Below are 14,033 nucleotides of genomic sequence, written 5' to 3' on the forward strand. Positions count from 1 at the left end.
GTGCTAAGTCAGAATATGAATGGGTGCTGTGGAAAGTGGTTTTGATGACAGAGGGGGCAGCACTCTTCCCTGTAAGAAGGAGAGATCTTTGAGGGGGCAGGGACCTTCTTTTTGCTCAGTGTTTGTATAGCACCTAGCACAATGGGGTACTGGTCCATAATGGGAGCTCCTAGGTGCTACGGTAATACAAATACTAAATGAACAACAACATCTTCTGTGGGTGTGTAAGCCACTTATATTCTTTTAAAAACATAGTTTTCAAACTAACAGTCCAAACACATTTTCTGTAACTTGCAAATTATTACACTGTCCTATGCAGCCAACCCTGTGCATTTAATTCAGATGATTTTGGAAAGGTACTCTCCAAATTACTATTGCACATTATCAACCTCACAGAAACACTATTTTAAGGTTGGGGTTTTTTTCAGTTTGGACCTTTATTTATGACAATTGAAACCAGTTCTTAAAGGCTAGGTGCCTAAATAGAAGCCTCTAACCAAACAAAGTTTTGTATTCCCTCCCCCCCACACACACACATCTGGCTCTGACAAACATAGACATGTGCTCTAGTGCCATCTAGCTAGACGTCCATTCACCACACCTTCACCTATCCCTATAGCCTTTTTCTTTCAACTCATCCCTGGTCTACACTAGGGGATTAGGTCAAAATTAGCCACGTTAGGTCAATTTTAAAATGAATGTGTCTACACAACCAACCCTGTTCCGTTGACCTAAAGGGCTCTTAAAATCGACTTCTGTACCCCTCCCCAGCAAGGGGAGTAGCACTAAAATCGACCTTGCTGAGTCGAATTTGGGATAGTGCAGACACAATTCGACGGTATTGGCCTCTGGGAGCTATCCCAGAGTGCTCCAATGTGACCGCTCTGGACAACACTTTGAACTAGCACTAGCCAGGTGCCCAGAAAAAGCCCCGGGGAAATTTTGAATTTCATTTCCTGTTTGGTCAGCGTGGCGAGCTCAGCAGTACAGGTGACCATGCAGTCCCTCCAGAATCACAAACGAGCTCCAGCATGGACCAAACGGGAGACACTGGATCTGATTGCTGTATGGGGAGAAGAATCTGTGCAGGCCGAACGCCGATCAAAAAGAAGAAATGCTAATATATATGCTAAAATTGCACAGGACATGGTGGAGAGAGGCTACAACAGGGACACACAGCAGTGCCACATGAAAGTCAAGGAGCTCAGGCAAGCCTACCAAAAGACAAAGGAGGCAAACAGTCACTCTGGGTCAGAACCCCATACATGCCGCTTCTATGATCAACCACATGGCATTCTAGGGCAGGACCCTACCACTACCCCACCACTGTCCGTGGACACCTGCAAGGGAGGAGGTCTCACGCAACAAGGAGGAGGATTTTGTGGATGAGGAAGAGGAGGAGGAGGAGAATGCACAGCAGGCAAGTGGTGAATCTGTTCTCCCCGGCAGCCAGGACCTTTTCATCACCCTGCAGCCAATACCCTCCCAAGGCAGGATCCCTGACCCTGAAGCCAGAGAAGGCAGTTCTGTTGAGTGCACATTTGTAACTACAGTACAGGGTTTAAAAGCATTAGTGTTTAATGTCTGATTTGCCCTGAAGACGTGGGATGCATTTGCAGCCAATACAGCTACTGAAAAAGTCTGTTAACGTGTCTAAGGATGGAACGGGAATCCTCCAGGGACATCTCTATGAAGCTCTCATGGAGGTACTCTGAAAGCTTTTGCAGAAGGTTTCTGAGGAGGGCTGCCTTATTTCGTCCTCCACAGTAGGACACTTTACCACGCCAAGCCAGTAGCAAGTAGTCTGGAATCATTGCAACACAAAGCATGGCAGCAAATGGTCCTGGGTTTTGGTCTCATTCAAGCAACATTCGGTCTTTATCTTTCTGTGTTAGCCTTAGGAGAGTGATATCATTCATGGTCACCTGGTTGAAATCAGGGTCCTTTTACTATTCCCTTACAAAAATTCCCCTTTCATGCTGGATTGTTTGTGCTTGGCTAAAAGGGATCATCCCGGAGAATAGCCATGGGATGAGGTGAAGGGATCATCCCAGAGAATAGCTTGCTATAGGAAAGGATGGCGCTGCAGTTTGAAACCATTCCCACATGTTATGAAGGTGTAAGGAGCCAACCCCACGTACCAAAAGGCTTACCATGGCTGCCTGGAAACCAAATTCTGTTACCCAGCCATTAGTGATGTGCCACCATTCCGAGAGGCACCCAATATAAAAGGCAAAATGCAACCTTGTATCTAAAAAGCACACGTGCTGTCTGCTGTGAATTGCTTGATTCACTGTGAAAGAGTCTCCCTTTTGTTCTCAGAAATGTACCATCTTAAATTTTACTCTCCCTTTTTATCTCCCCCCAGGTGCAAATGTTTCTATGCTCCCCCTATCATCTCTGTCTCTGAGGTTATCGCAGATTAGAAGGCGAAAAAAACAACACTCATGATGACATGTTTTCCAAGCTCATGCAGTCCTCCTGCACTGATAGGGCACAGCTTAATCCATGGAGGCATTCAGTGGCAGAGGCCAGGAAAGCATTAAGTGAGTGCAAAGAGCGGAGGCAATGTTGAGGCTGAGAGCAATAGGGGAGCAAACGGACATGATGAAGCGTCTGTTGGAGCTGCAGGAAAGCCAACAAGAGCACAGACCCCCACTGCATCCATTGTATAACTGCCTGCCCTCCTCCCCAAGTTCCATATCCTCCTCACCCAGATGCCCAAGAACGCAGTGGGGAGCTCCAGGCATCCAGCCACTCCACTCCAGAGGATTGCCCAAGCAACAGAAGGCTGTCGTTCAAACAGTTTTGATTTGTAGCATGGCTACAATAAGCCATGTGGCCTTGTCCTTCCCTCCTCCCACACCACCTTGTCAGTTCTCACTTTTTTTTTTTAAATTAATAAAGAAAGAATGCATGCATGGTTTCAAAACAATCGTTACTTTATTTCCTTTGCCAGCTGTGATCAAAGAGGGGAGGGTGGTTGGCTTACAGGGAATTAAAAATCAACAAAGGGGGCGGGTTTGCAGCAAGGACAAACCCACACAGCTGTCACACCGTAGCCTGGCCAGTCATGAAATTGGTTTTCAAAGCCTCTCTGATGCGCAGCGCACCTAGCTGTGCTCTTCTAATTGCCCTGGTGTCTGGCTGCTCAAAATGGGTGGCCAGGCAATTTGCCTCAACCTCCCACCCCACCATAAACATCTCCCCCTTACTCTGTCATATATTATGGAGCACCCAGCAAGCAGCAATAACAATGGGAAAGTTGGTTGCGCTGAGGTCTAACCTAGTCAGCAAACAGCACCAGTGAACTTTTAAATGTCCAAATGCACATTCTACCACCATTCTGCACTTGCTCAACCTATAGTTGAACTACTCCTTACTTCTGTCTAGGCTGCCTGTATACGGATTCATGAGCCATGGGAGCAAGGGGTAGGCTGGGTCCCCAAGGATAACTGTTAGCATTTCAACATCCGCAATGGTAATTTTCTGGTCTGGGAAGTAAGTCCCTTCTTGCAACTGCTCAAACAGCCCAGAGTTCCTAAAGATGTGAGCATCATGCACCTTTCCCGGCCGTCTCATGTTGACCTCAGTGAAACATCCCTTGTGATCTACCAGTGCTTGCAGCACCATTGAGAAGTACCCCTCGTGGTTTATGTACTGGTTGACAAGGTGGTCCGGTGCCAAGATAGGGATGTGTTTTCTGTCTATCGCCCCACCACAGTTAAGGAACCCCATTGCAGCAAAGCCATCCAGTATTACCTGCACATTTCTCAGAGTCACTACCTTTGATAGAACGTCAGTGATTGCACTGGCTACTTGAATCACAGCAGTCCCCACAATAGACTTGCCCACTCCAAACTGATTCCTGACTGAGCAGTAGCAGTCAGGCGTTACAAGCTTCCACAGGGCTATTGCCACTCACTTCTCAACTGCCAGGGCAGCTCTCATCTTGGTATTCCTACGCTTCAGGGCAGGGGAAAGCAACTCACAAAGTTCAAGGAAAGCGGCCTTACACATGCAAAAGTTTCACACCCACTGTGAATCATCCCATACTTGCAACACTATGTGGTCCCACCAGTCTGTGCTTGTTTGCCGAGCCCAGAATCGGTGTTCCACTGTATCAACCAGCTCCACTGCCCTCATGATGTCCCAGTTGGCACAGCCCATGCTTTCAGGAACATCTGTGTTCATGTCCTCAACACAATCATCCTCATACTGGTGTTTCTTATCCTGGAGTATGTGCAGAACCAGGCTAACGCGTGAGGTGTTTACAATGCTCACAACAGCAGCAATGAGCTGAGCGGGCTCCATGCTTGCCATGGTATGGCATCTGCAGGGGTAACCCAGGAAAAAAGGTGCAAAATGATTGTCTGCGTTGTTTTCAAAGAGGGAGGGGCGACTGATGACATGTACCCAAAACCACCCTCGACAATGTTTTTGCCCCATCAGGCACTGGGAGCTTAACCCAGAATTCCAGTGGGCAACAGATACTGCAGGATAGCTACCCACAGTCCACCGCTCCGTAAGTCAATGCTCACCACATTATTGAGAACACACTCCGCCAACTTAATGTACTTGGTGGGGACATACACAATCAACTGTATAAAAACGATTTCTAAAAATAGACTTCTATAAAATCGACATAATTTTGTAGTGTAGACATACCCTTAGGGTGACTACCTGTCTTGTACTTTAACGTATATCCCTTATTTGCTGTGTGATGTCCTGTATACTCTGTCAACATAACACGCTTTCTTCCTATCTCAAGGAAGTACTGTCACCCTGCAGATCTGGCCATCAGGCAATTTTAAGTAGTTGGGGGCAGCCCTGGTTGCCATTCCACCTAACAGGCCCCAGTGTAGGAGTGGCTAAGTGAAAGAGGGTGTGGCTGGAGCACCCCTACAAAATGGTTATTTTGAGCTGCTGAAACAGCCCCTTGGGGGTGTGGTCACCAGGCATAGGTAGCATTGAGTCTGTCCTAATTTAGCTACCTTTTCGTCCCAGTTGGGGCTTGTCCAAACACAGCTCAACTGGACCCAAGGATTAGAATCACTGTATCCACAGATTGTATCCAAGCAGCAGGGGAATTTTAGGTTGGCAGAAATAATTACCCAAGTGGAAATGAGGCCAGGACACTAGGTTTATTGCCCCTACTCCCCAGGTAAACAGCATCCCAGTGTTCTTCTGCAGAAAATGACAGCCTACTCTGCAATCAGTCACACACAGTTCCTGAGCTAAACTGGTGCCATCCAAATGCTGTGTGCACTCCTTCTGTGTGGTGACATTGAGGTTGCACAGCAGGGCATGAGATGAGACTGCAATATCCCAGAAAACCCACAGTCCTCATTTCTTACATGCTAAAGTCCCTGACCTGTGTAAATTTCCATTGGATGCAGCACTTTCCCATTCTGACTCAGCATTTCTGATACTCCACTGCAGCTTTTAGTACAGTCTCCTCTTACTCGTTTGATCATTTCTCAGTAGGAGGAGGAGCTAACAGACATTGCTGGAGTGATCTGGCTGCTGTCCAGCAGTGTGTATATTACTCACAGGTTTTCCTGCTGGCAAAGGGCTTTTCTTTTCTCTCAGTCCAGCAGCAGCCTCTTGTTATCAGCATCACTGGATAACTCAGAAGGCCAAGGCTAAAAAAGAAATCTCAGGCTTTACAATCAGGAAAGGAAAAATCCAACCCCTGATGAATCTTTACTAGGCTCATTCTCTGACACAGCTGAAAATGTGACTCTGGGAAAAACAGATATTTATAAAGATGTGCTTCCCCAACTGGGAAAGTCTCAAGGTCATCAGGTGAAAGCAATGGCCAGATAAAGCTTTTGTTACCCAGCCATCAGGGGGAACTGCAAGACTTTCACCTCCACCTTTGAAATTTACAAACAAAATAGGATCCTACCCTTTCCCTAACAACCACCTTTCCTGAAGCTGGATCAAGGAAACCTCAGACCCAGAAGCTGGGCTGCTCAAAATGCCTGGATGACTTTGCACCAAGAGAATGCTGTGATTTTAATGCTAATCCCCTCAGAGAGGAAAGCCAGCCCATCCACAAATTCATTTCACATTCTGGCTCTTTTTTGAGTTTGGCTGAAGAAGTGAAGGACCCTAGAGGCCGAAATGCCAGCATTTCGGTTTGTGAGCCCTTTCTGCCTCTCGAGTTTTCTAGAGGGGCATAAAAGCTATAGGCCAGCCACTGTGGGGTTGTACAAAGAGTAGAGAGAGTCCAAGGAATCTTCTTCCACCACACCCCATTGCGCTCCAGCAAAAGGACTGGTCAGAATCCTGTTACGGGAATGCAGTCCTCTCTCCATCCTAGCGTCAACTCTTTATCTAAAGAATTTATACAGCCTCCATTACACCATAGTATCTGAGCACCTCACACTCTGATGTAATATATTCATCCTCAGAACACCACTGTGGTGTAGGAACATACTCTTATCCCCATTCTACAGATAAGGCACAGATAGGATAAGCAACTTGCTTGAAGTCATACAGGAAATCCTGGGCAGAGCAAGAGCCATGAACCCAGCTACTCCCAAGTACTAGGCGTGTGCTGTAACCACTCGACCATCCTTCTCCCTAATATTGTCAATTTTCCTCCTATATTGCTTGTGATCTTCTCCACAATAGCATTCATTTCTTCATTGCATGTATATGTGTATTTGAGTGTTTTATATCTAGCTATCAATTAAACATAAGAACAGCCACACTGGGTCAGACCAAAGGTCCATCTAGCCCAGTATCCTGTCTTCTGACAGGGGCCAGTGCCAGGTGCCCTAGAGGGAATAAACAGAAAATCATCAAGCTTCCAGCAAACAGGGGATAGGGACACCAACATAATACCACATTACAATTCTATACCAAAGAGGCAATGGATGCACAACTCAAAGCGCTTGCTCAGGGTGACAGTGTGGTACCCAGTGCACTCCACTGCAAAGGAGCCATCAAAACCAAATGAGGCTAAACACAAAAGTCAGTATATGTTGCAATAACCTGTTCTGGGCGAGAGAATGGTTGTGTGAAAATAGTACAATAACTAATGTGAATAATATGAAACACATACAGCAAAGTTTAGCATTTGCAAAAGCATAGGATGCTGAGCATGTGTCTTCACTGCAAAGTTAACTTGGATGATCAGCCACCAGGGTGGAGCACTCATCTTGGCCTAGCATGGGTGTGGCGGCCACCACCACTTGAGTGTGTGTCCACTCAACTAGGTCCACACTGGCTCTGAACTCATTCATGTGAAGAAGTAGCACTTCTGGGGTCATACCCTATGGTTCTTAGTGCTACACCATTGCTGCACCACTGTAGGAATTCTTTCCCAGTGTACTATGTGAGAACTTGTCTGTCCTTCCTGAGCACCTGCGCAAAAGTAGTAGAAATGTTGCCAGTACAGCAAGCTGCATGCAAGGTGAGGTTTAAACACCAACCTTGTGTATACGAATTAGTAGGTGACTTACAATGCAGAGCCAGGTAGATAGCAAGAAAATACAGCCCAGGGGAATTGTGGGAAGGCACTGGAGGACTAGCCGCACCCGAGTTGATTAGTCAGCATCCAGGCTTCAGTGTGGGCAGATTACCAGGTCAAGTATAAGCAGCACCTGAGCCCTGTAGCTCCAGATGGACCAGCTAGCCCATGCTGAAAGGGCCACCAAAACAGAGGTGAGGGGTTCTTGTGTGGGAGCAGGTTAGGCACAACACCCAAGTTAACTCTGCAGTGAAGACAGGCCTTAACTGTGACAACTGTGGCACTGTGCTGACAAGAATGTATGCATATGTGAGAAACTGAGAAATAGAATGAAACGGTGTTGCATCATTCTAGGTCATCAGAGATCAACCCACACTTAGTGCTCTGACAAGACAGATAGTCCCAAAACATGGACTTAGATATTCTTGCTTAATGACAAGTCAGTACCATTCAAAACAGACACAGTAGCAGAGTGTAAGATTATTGGAAAGGATGGACTAAGAACTGTGCCTGACCTCCCTGAAAAAAAGAAAAAAAAACCGTAGCAGCTAGAAGTCAAAGGTGAATCCTCATGGAAGAGCAATGCTGGCATGACACTCTGAAGAAGAAGAAGCTTGGAGCATGAGCGCCTGCTCTAGAATGTTCTCTTAGTGCTAGGACTTGCCACATGTGTGATACTGAACACACTTAAGAGAATCCATATCATGAAGGCTGTGACTAGGTCACATGGCATTCTCAAGTATTACGAAGCATTTCATGGGCTAGATTGCATCAAAGGGGTAGTCTCCGTCATATCAGGGTGAATCCTAATATCCAGCCCATACTCACACAGCAAAGCAAGAGCAACACTAGGGCACAAAGTTTAAAACAAAACAAAAAAACACCTTAATTTTGTGGAAGAGAATGGTGGTGTTGAACATGTCCTAGACCCTGCTGGTTGGGTCAATGGGGGACTAGTGAAATAAATCATAATTCAGATTGGTCTGTAAAATGTGTAGATTCACCATAGAATCATAGAAATGTAGGGCTGGAAGAGACCCTGAGAAGTCATCAAGTCCAAACCCCTGCACTGAGGCAGAACCAAGTAAACCTAAACTATTCTTGACAAGTGTTCAACCTGTTTTTTTTTTAAAAAAAAAAACCAACCTTCCAATGATGGAGATTCCACAACCTCACTTGGAAGCATATTCCACTACACTTATAGATGGAAAGTTTTTCCTAATATCTAATTTAAATCTCCCTTGTTGAGATTAAGCCCATTACTTGTTGGCCTACCTTCCGCGGACGTGGAGAACAATTGATCACAGTCTTCTTTATAACAACCATTAACATATTTTGTGATAGACGCAGGCCAGTTAGGTACAACAAAGTAGTCCTCTTGGTATCCAGGAAGTGGGCGGGCGAACCCTGTCCACTGCTAAAGGACCTCCCCACAACCTAAAGGGAGGATCCACAGGTCCGGGAAACCAAATAATTCCGGGGGACAACTAATGAGATAACAGGAACAGGAGTGAGGTCACAGGGCTAAACGAAGGGAACCTGATGGGGACGCCGAGCAGAGAACCCTGGACAGCGCCCACTGCTCCTCAAAGGTGTCAAGGGAACCAGTGGACGCCACCCAGAGGAACTCTGCCCAGATATGTGAACGTACTGGGCAATGGAAATAGGCCCCACAGTCGCAGGAAACCCCGTCAGCCAACCTCCTCTCCCTGGTTTTGTAGCCATTTTGGCCAGGGCTAGGAGGAAGTTGACAAGGAGGTCCCGCAACTTTGTGGGGCCACAGATGGAGAGTACGTAGATGAACAGGTGCAACCAAAAACACAAAAGTATATCTAAGAGGAACCGAAATAGGGACTGCAACCTGGTGCACTCCAGGTATACGTGCGCCAGGGTTTCCCTCATGCTGCAAAAGGGGCAGGTGTCCGGGAGGGGAGTGAACTGCACCAAGTACATGCCCATGCTCACAGCTCTGTGAAGGAGCTGCCAGCTGACATCTCTGGTGGGTCTCTGGCCCAGGGTGGAATACAGGCTGTCCCACTGGGGCTCCTCACCCTGCAGAGGTGGCAGGAGGTCCCACCACTTTGTATCGGGGCGGGACGTGAGGGTGAGGATGTGAAGGGTATGGAGCATGAGCGTGTACAGATGTTCCCTTGGCGCGGTCTGGAAATGAACTGGCTGCAAGTTGTGCAGACGACTCACGGTAAAGGGGCAGGATGACCGGGAAGGTCCACAGGGCAGGGGCCCGATGAAAAGGACCAGAGGGCCTGGAGTCAAGGGTGTGCGGGGCGTGCCCTCTCGCAGGACCTGGTTGAGGAAAACTGAAGCAGTGGGCGATAAAGCGGCCCTCACCTCCTGAAGTATGTGCCAGGGAGTATGAGGTCTGGAGAACCCCATCCACCGAGCGAGAGTCAGGGGATCCAGCCAGTCTCCCTGGTCGTAGTCCACGAGGTCTCAGACTCTGGTAACTTCTGCCAGGACCAACCTCTGCCGCACTGAGGGGGACTCCACCACCTGCACACGGAGCTGGGGATTGTGTAGCAGGGGCTCTGCGAGGAGATCCACCCCCTCGGTGACCGTCATGGACCTGGCTGCCAAGAGCAGATTCCAGGTCCAGAGGAGGTCCTGGTAGAAGACTGGCAACCAGGAGAGGTCTCGCGGAAGATCTCTCAAATGGAGATAAAGAAGCTGCCGGTTGTATTGGAGCCCTTGGAAGCGATGCAGGAAGGCATGCGCCAGGCGTGCGCCGGACTACCTGCACCATAAAGGAGCCTCTGCAGGGCCTGAAGGCAGAAGACGTGAACCTGAGTGCACAGACACTTCAGGCCCTATCCTCCCTCCTCCAGGGGCAGGTGGAGGACCCCTGCAGAGACCCAGTGCAGTCCTGGCCCGAAGAACGCCAGAACTAATTTGTGGAGGTTGGCCAGGAAGTCTGGGGCTGGGACCAGGGTGTTGAGCCGGTGCCAGAGCATGGACAGGACTAGCTGATTGAGCACCAGTGCCCTCCCTCAGAAACTCTAAACCTTGCCAGTTGTCTGGCGGAGACAGATGCGTGGCAGAAAGGTAAACGCCGAGATAGAGCGGCGGACCCACGCTCCATCGGATGGCCTGAAGCGCAGGTGGGAGGGAGCTCACCTGCCACCCATCCCCAACCACAAGGTTAGAGCACTTGACCCAGTTGACCTGGGTGGAGGAGGCTGCCGAGTAGATAGCCTGGCAAGCCTCCACCCACACCAAGTCACCCAGGTCCTGGACCACGAGGAGCACGTCGTTGGCATATACCGACAGGACCAGCCGCAGTTCCGGCTCCCACAGCACCAACCCCGTCAGCCTCCGGCAGAGGAGACAGAGGAAGGGCTTGATCACCAGAGCGTACAGCTGGCCCGAGAGGAGGCACCCCTGCCATACTCCCTCCCTGAAGCTGACCGGCTCGGTCAGGGTCCAGTTGAGCTTGACCAGACACTCTGCAGAGGCATACAGCACCTGGAGAAAGCCCACAAACTGGGGTCCAAAGCCAAACGCTTGCAGAGTGCCCAGGAGACACCCATGGTCTACCCTGTCGAACGTCTTCTCCTGATCAAGGGACAGAAGGGTGAACGACAGACCATCCCTATACCCGAGCGCCAAGAAATCCCAGACCAAATACAGGTTGTCAAAGATGGTACGGCGCGGGACGGTGTAGGTCTGGTTGGGGTGTACCACGTCTGTCAGCATGGACCCCAGCTGCAGCGAGATGGCCTTTGCTACGACTTTGTAGTCCGTGCTGAGGAGCAAGACGAGACGCCAATTCCGAAGGTCGTGGGGAGCAAGGCAAGCACGGCTCGCCTGCACGACTGGGAGAGGACCCCGCTCTCCGAGGACTCTGCCCAGACGGTGACGAGGTCCGGGCAGAGGATGTCCCAGAACATGTGGTAGAACTCCACAGTCAGCCCGTCCATGCCTGGCGGAGGGAGCGAGAGGCAGCTCTAGCCGGTCTCGGTCACCCACACTGACTGTCGGGAGTCCGTCCCAGAGCACTCTGCAATCATCAGGATCAGTCGGATCCAGGGAGAAAAGGCCTGCCTAGAAGACCCTGGCCCTCCCGCACATCTCAGCCAGATCCAGGAGGGCGGTGCCGTTCTCTGCCAGGAGGCTGGTGACGTGCTTCTTGGCCCCCCCTCCTTTTCTCCAGAGCATAGGAGAAGCGGGAGCCGCGATCCATCTCCCGAAGGAGGCGGATGCGGGATCAAACAAAGGAACCCCAGGCCCGATGGTCATCGAAGGCCCGGAGCTCCTCCCATTTCTCCCAGCACACTCCACAGAGGGATGGATCCTTGGGGCTGGCGGCCAGAGGCCTCTCCAGCTCTAAGACCTCCCGATCCAACTGCTCTATCATCGCATCCCTCCGTTGGCTGGTGCCCCGGGTGTAGTCTCGGCAGAAGAGCCAGGCACACACCTTTCCTACGCCCCACCACTGCTGTGCTGAGGGACAGGGTTAGGGTTAGGGTCAAGGTGGGGAAGAGGCCCTGGCCGCCAGAGATGGTAAGCGAGGTGGTGGCCGGGAGAGATGACATAGTGACAGGCGGGGGAGCTGCTGCCACCGCCTGGGCGTACGCCCTAGGGGCCGGGAGAGGGGCACTCGTGGAGCTGGTGGAGGGAGCAGCAGGGAGGGACGCCGTGGCAGTGGGGGCAGCACGTGCCATGGAGGGCCTAGTCTTTTTACCCTGGCCTTTCCCGCCAGCTGAGGGGGCTCCCCCAGAATTGGAGGGGGCGAGGGACGTGGCAGCATTGGAATCCACCCCGTTGCCTGCCACTGCCCCAGCGGGGGTGGTAGCAGATGGTTTGGCAGCAGCAGTTGAGGTGGGGGCCAGAAGAGGTGACGGGGGGGCAGACAGAGGGGGGTCAGCGGTTTCTGCCTGAGGGGTCTCACCCGCCTTGTCCCCTGCCATAATAAGAGGGGAGGGAGGGAAAAACACCGGGGGGGGGGAGAAAAAGGGGGGCAACCACTCCTCCTGCTAGGCTGCAGGCAGAGGAGGAGGGTGCCGGAAGGGGAGGGCTGGACGGGGCGGGGGGTCAGTCACCAACTCAGTATGGGATTCCGGCTCCTCTAAGTTGCACGGGGGTGGGGGGGGATTACAGTAGCATGGGGGGGCATGCAGTGATACAAGAGTCAACTAAACCAGGAGGGGCATAGGCGCATGGGGCAAGGAACTACTCAGGGCAGGGGGGAGCACGGGGGGGGGGGGGGGAGAACAACCGGGCTGGAGGTAGGGCAGGGAAACCAAGGGGCTAGGGCAGGGTAAACAAAAACTGCAGAGGGAAAAGGGTGGGGCAGGCAAACAAACTGAAGCTGCTGAGGGGCTGGGGCAAAAAAAAGGGAGGGGAAAGGGGAGACTGCTGCAGCAGGGGGAGGGGACAGAGGGGGGGAAACAGTCCAAGGAGGGGGGCACATGCGCTTGCTAAAAGTCAGTTTATGCTCCCTGCTGCTTCAGGCCCAACTGGTGGCAAACGGGCATGACTAGCCAGGCCAGCAGCTGAGTCCTTGAGGCAGGAGCTGAGGCAGATGGTAAGTGGTCAGTGGGGGTTGTGGAGGGGGAAGAAGAGACACAGATGTACCGGGCTCCACGTCACACTCTCTATGTCCCCACAAACACAGTGGAGATCCCCACCACAAGAGCACAGTTCAAAAGTTACTCAGTTTTGGAGGCCCCCTCCACAGTAGTCTGTGGAGCCTCTGCACGCTCCCCTAGCAGTGAGCAGTCCTCTTCTTCCTCCTCCTTGAGGCTCCAGCAGCTCCCAGGCAGCAATAGCAGCTCCAGCAGGCAGTCTGGTGGCCAGGCAGGAAGGACCCCTCTCCAGTGGTGATATCCACAGCAGCAACAGCTAGGGCTGGGGCCCCTCACTCCCCTCCTCTGGGGAGTGGGCCAGCAGGCCCCCCCACAAGGCTGCAGCAGCAACCAGAGGGGAGGGTGGGGTCCAGCAGCCAGACAGCAACCAGGTAGGAGAGAAGGGGGGACCTAGCCCAGCTAGGGGACTAGCTGGAGCAGGAGCAGCAGCCCCAGCAACTTCCCACCTTCCTCCAAGCTAGAGGACTATAGGAGAGGAGTTAGAGACAAAGCTACTAGCCACTGGATTTCTGTTCCCTGACTGACCAGAGCAGCGGCTGCTCTGGGCTAATGAGAACACCTGACAACAATTAACCTGCAAAGAGTCAGGTGAGGCCATTATGGTAATGTGAACACCTGAGTCTAATTAAGGCCCTTCTGATATTATAAAAGGGCTCACTCCAGCCAGGCTGAGGAGAGTAAGTATGGCTGAAGGGCTAGTTAATGAAGATACCCTCAAGCTATCAGTAAGGAAGCCCTAAGGTAAGGGTGAAGAAGAGAGAAGTGGGAGAGCTGTCAGGAAGTGGCCCAGGGAAATATAGCAACTCTGGCAGTAAAAGGTCAGCTGCTGCCATTAGGGTCCCTGGGTTGGAAACCTTGAGTTCCCACCAAACCTGCTACTACAGAAACACCTCCTGGGAGGGGAAGACAGGCCCCTGTCAGGACAGGAGGCTAAACTGTTCTGAAAT

Source organism: Lepidochelys kempii, chromosome 1 (assembly GCF_965140265.1).
Source record: "Lepidochelys kempii isolate rLepKem1 chromosome 1, rLepKem1.hap2, whole genome shotgun sequence".
In the NCBI taxonomy this organism is placed as follows: Eukaryota; Metazoa; Chordata; order Testudines; family Cheloniidae; genus Lepidochelys; species Lepidochelys kempii.